Source organism: Pleurodeles waltl, chromosome 12, assembly GCF_031143425.1.
Source record: "Pleurodeles waltl isolate 20211129_DDA chromosome 12, aPleWal1.hap1.20221129, whole genome shotgun sequence".
Classification (NCBI taxonomy): Eukaryota; Metazoa; Chordata; class Amphibia; order Caudata; family Salamandridae; genus Pleurodeles; species Pleurodeles waltl.
In genome coordinates, this window is record NC_090451.1 from 717352798 (window position 1) to 717358266 (window position 5469).

Below are 5469 nucleotides of genomic sequence, written 5' to 3' on the forward strand. Positions count from 1 at the left end.
TCCCTTTTCCTGTTTCAGCAGCTTACTGTCCCAGACTCAGAAGAGTGAGACAGCTCCTTTATCTGTGGCAAAGATCTTGTTTAGAGCATCCCCGTGGGCCTTAGAACTCTGCTGCGTAAGGCCTGAGTTCCTGGGGTTCAGTTCTCTCAAGGGCTGAGAGATCTTCTCTCTGAAGCGTGGGGACATGAGGTTGTGTCTCATCAAATGTTGGTTTCCCAGCCTTCTTGCTTTTTCACTGGGAGGTTTGGGCCATTATTCCAGGCACCAACACTTCTTTTTGGAACCGGGCTTCCCTTTGTGCTCTTGTTTTTACACACACCCGGTCAGGTATCCCTAGCATAGCTGCAGGGGTTCTGAGCTCTACATCAGCAAATGCCGAGGACCCCGATCATTACCTAGCAGACATGCTACTGGAATTGCAGAGGAGACGGCCACCTTCTTTTGGCCAGTAACCCCTCCCCATTCCAAGGGCACCATAGCTGTGGGATGAACCTTGACAATAATATCAGCATTGATGATTGGATATGACTTTCCACTTATGTACTGTTCTGGGGATATCAGTTTTTCAGTCACCATGGTGACCCTTGCGATTGTATCCATCAGTACTTCTACTTAAACCCCATTGATATGTGGCTTTTGTCTGTATTTCTCCAGGTTACTGGGCCAGACAGCCAGAGCGGCACCTCCACTCAACCCTCTGAGATTAAAGTAACTTCAGGGTGCTCTCTAACTTGGTCAGGGAACACCAAAGATCCCATCTGGAGACAAACAACCCCAGAAGGTGTTTGACTAGGGGAAGCTGTTTTGGGGCAGAAAGAGCCCCCTGTTTGGTGACCATAGTCCTTGCAAAGATGGCACCCAGCCTTCATAGATCACTGTTTTTACCCTGGTACCCAGCCTTGGATTGGTAATCGTCTCAGGGGACACCCTCCTGAACAGGTTTTTTAATGGCTTTGGAAGACTCCTTAGGCTTCTCCCCTTTGTGTCCTACATGTTTCGTGGTGGGGGAAGTAGGAACCCCTTTCTTTTGGTCACCTCCACCATGAGGTTTGACCAAGTGGTCAGCCTTCTTCCCCAACTCGTGAGGACAGACTAACCCTAAGTCCACTAAGCACTGATGCAATTTTTCAGAAGTGCAATTACTCAACAGATGCTCTTTCATTATCAAATTATAGAGCCTGTCATAGTCTTGCCCCTTACTGCCTTTCAACCAGCCACCTAAGGTTTTGACTGAGTAGTCCACAGGATCTACCCAGAACTGACTTGAGGTTTTGTAAGTCCCCTTGAATTTAATCCTGTACTCCTCAATGGTGAGTCCAAAGCCCTCAATCAGGCTTTAGTTCAGGAGGTCATAGGACTCAGCATCTTCCTCACCCATTTTCAGGAGTCTATCCCTGCGCATTCCTGCAAATAACTCCCAGAATAGAGAGCCCCAGTGTCTCTGGTGTAACTTTTTCATCTTACAAGCCCTCTCCAAGGCTGCAAGTCACTTTGTGGTAACATTACCCTCAACATATAGGGGTAAAATCCCTTTGTGGATCTCAGGATCAAAGGTTTCCTGTCTCTCCGCATTTGGTTTGTTACTGCAACCACTCATGGGTGCTAGACCCATCTCAGCCCCCTCTTTTTCTATAGCCATAATTTTGACTTCAAGGGCGGCTCTTCTGGCTAGTCTCTCAAGATTCGCTTCTTCATCCTCTAGCTCTTTTCTGAGTCTTGAGTTGCCTGAACCACCCCCAGCAGGGGAAGGCACTCGTGGTACAGCCTTAACGTAGATGTGAGGAGGTATCTCGTCACCTTTTGTAGCGGGTTCTCAGGGCCACAACTGCTCCGAAACAAGTTTGGAGGCAAATCTATTTATGTAAAGCAATGGTTTCAGTCACAAGTAACATCAAAATGCACAAGTTGGAGTAAGAATTGGAATATAAGAAATTCCAAGGTGGCCACCAATTTACCACTCTATGGTCTGTATGTTAATGTTGATAATTAGGAGGTCAAGATAGATTGTCCAGCGCGGTCCACTTCAGAACCCCACACTTCATCTGAGGAAATTCCATAGGAAGCAGCAAGTTTTGCTCTTGCTGCGAACATCAGTCAGGGCTAATGGTGCCGTTTGGCTAGGTGTTGTTTTAGTCCTTTGTGCTGTTGGGACAGCGTCTTGAAGAAATGTCGCAAGACGAGTAGCGCCTCGATCCGGAGCCTGTCGTTTTATGTGGTATTTGAGGTGGTGGGCAGTGTTCTAACAGTATCTCTCTTTCCTCAGTGCCTAGTGCCTCCCACAAATGTCAGCACAAGCTAGTTCCCGACAAGAGCGCTTCTCATAACCTTCAATTTGGATTTCGTTATCGCCTGTTATCAGCTGCTGGAAAATGTCAAGACGGTAGGCTAATTCATTTAATTTCCTAAAGAAGAAACAGATGTACTCAGCGGCAACAGCAAGAGTAAAAAATAGAAACAGTTACTTACCTGTGCTGTTCAAGAGGAACTTAATGTTGGAGGCTGGCCCTCTATGCAATGTACAAAACCAAGTACCCTATGCAGAGGGTCCGGGCAACCACATGTTAGTTTTCAGGGATAAAAATCAGAGCGCCTAATGCTCTAATTTGTAAGGTAGCTGATCGAGCAGCTAGGCTAATCCAGAAGATGTGCTAAGTATTTGCTGTGCTCACAAATCCAACCATTCACCACACACACTCAATGAATAACTCGAGACCAGATTTTATAAAAATACTTCATACTTTTTTATAATTTTTAAGACCAAAATCTTTAGAATACGTTAAGTACTTTTCTTGTTATGACTTTTTAAAGTTGTAGCAAAGTTAGTCTTTCTGTGCGTAATTACGCACCATAGGAAACAATAGGCAGTCACATTTAAAAATACATAAAAAATCGCACATTGGTGGTACCAGTCTCTTCTTTTGCAGGGGGGTCGTAGTAGTCGGTGGGCACCTCGTGCCGGCTGGAGATCTTCGGGCAGCTCCCGGTTCTGGCAGGAGCAGCGTTGGAGAAGTTCTTGGCACAGGCACAGGGCCACCAGGATGGGCCACTTGGAAAAGGAGCTGGTTTGCAGATTTAAAGTTGGTGCCTGGGGGTCCCCTATTGCTGTTGAGGTCACAAGGGCTTGGGGATCCAGGCCACACAGCAGATCCTGCAATGCAAGGCACAGGGTGGCCATGTGCAGCACGTTTTGGAGGACTTGGATGCTGTGTGCAACGAAGTCCAGTGGAGCTGGAGGTGAGTCTCTTTGAGGGATGCTTACAGGACAGCGGGGGCACCCGGGTCAGAGGCCAGGGTTTGCCTGAAGTCCCTCGACTGGGGCTTCCTCCTGATCCATTTTCAGCTCAGGGGGAGCTAGTTTTCTGGTTGTGCGATATCAGCTGACCAGTACCCAGTGTATTGCTGTATCTCGGCCGCTAGAGGGCGCAGCGCCACAAAACTTGGCACAGTGACAGTTGTAGGTCACACCCGGGTGGTCGTCGGGTCCGGCTGTGACATCCGGTCACGGACATATCGGCGGTTTAGTGAAGTGACCTTCACTGGTTTCTTGGTCCTTTGCAGTTTTCTTGTTTTTCCTGAGTGGAGCCTCCACTCGGGGGGGGGGGGTCTGGGGTGATCCTTTAAGCCTGGAGGTTCCCTGGTTTTCTTGGGGTCAGTCCAGTGTCCAGCTCCACCACAGCGTCGATTTTCGGGTCCTGGGTGCAGCAGGCAGGGTTTGGTGCCTTTTCTTGTACATCAGGTCCTCAGTTCTCTTGCTGTGGTCTTTGGTGCTGTTCTTTCCTTCTTCTTGGAATCCTTTTGAAATCCAAATTCTTGGTCTAGGGGAGCCCACTAAATACTGAATTTAGTGGGCGTTTTAGGGGGAACATTGTAGTGTCCAATGGGACACTTACCCTTGGGTGGCTACACCCACTACAGTGACTACTTCCTGTGGTGAGGGTCACTTCCCTAAACCTGATTGGCTATTTTTCTCGAATCCAAGATGGCGAAAAATGAAATGAAGGGTCCACTTCGTCTGCAAGCCCCTTAAGAGTGGTGCAGGCTAGGTGAGGCCACTCCTCCTACCCTTTGTGTGTTTTCCTGCCTTTGCTCCTTCTAGGAGCGGGGGTTTGCAAAGGGGGAGTCCTTCTGCTGCTAGCAGCAGGCCTGAGGGTTGAGTTTCAAGGGCGGTAGCCCTTTGAAGCTCACTGCCAGGGCAGTGCACATTCCTGAGGGAGGGGGAGTTAGCTCCGCCACCCAGGAAGGGCTTTGTTTCACAAACCGGAGAGGCAGGGCTCTCCCCAACGGTCTGTGGATTACCTGTCTGGAGGCAGCAGGCTGGATAGAACCAGTCAGCAACCATGCCAGGATAGTTTGTTTTTTCAGGAGGCACCTCTAAGGTGACCACTGGGTACTTTTTATAATAAATGCAGTGCTGGTAGCAGTTTGGATTGATCATTCTGAGTTGTTTGATACCAAACAACCCAGGGTTCAGAGTAGCCAGTATGTAGCTGGGAATCTCATATTGACCAGTGTCCAACACATGTATTAAAATGGCTGCTCTGTTCACTCACTATGTCCCAGGTTTGGCAAGGACACAGTGGGGGCATATTGCTCATGCAATTATGCCCTCACAAAGAGTATGGTGCACCCTGCCTTAGGACGGGAAGGCCTGCTGGGGGGGCGACTTACCTATAATTTATGCAGTGTGGGTTGGACAGGGCACACAGAGAGTGTGCCATGTCGAGTTTTATTTTAGGTTTGCACCAGGACACTCAGCCTGCTATGGAGGTGCTTGGGTGCATCTGGATTCATAGCTATTGAGGGTGGCGCAATCAGTGCTGCTGCCCTCGGTAGCCTACCCATGGCACCCCATGCCCTGGGTACCTAAGTACCTTTTACCAGGGACTTATAGTGGTAGCTAAAGGTGTATCCAATTACTTTTACCATGTTGTAGGGAAAGAACACTGGCACTGGGAACCTGATTATCTGCAAAAGAAAAAAGCATTATAATAAGTTGTCAGAGGAAAAGAACTCTGTTTAAGTGTTGAAGACAGTAATAAGGTTTTTTAAATGAAAGGTTATTGTTGCATGCATATATTTTCTTGCAGTTTTCTTATTCCTACAAGGCCACAGCAGTCAACCAAAATTAGGTCTTTAAGGTTACCGAATGGAGACTTTCCAGGTAAAGGATCTGAAGATAGACCAGGCTGTCTCTACTCTCTTTCTCTCCCCCACCATCCTCTTTCCCCTCTTTGGACACTTCTGTTAGTCCAGTGATATTGGATGACGGAGGGGTTTGGAGGGAGGCATTGGGAACAGTTGTCATTCTGCTCCTGTGCTGATCAGGTGAGAGTTCTGACATGAGTTTAGGGGACAATGTCTGGGGGTGCTACCCCCACTTTGTTGGTCACTGTCCACCTCCTCTCCTAGAGGTGTGTTAGGACCCGCTGTTAAATGGATTGCATCAAGCTCTGCCAGAAGCAACTGGAT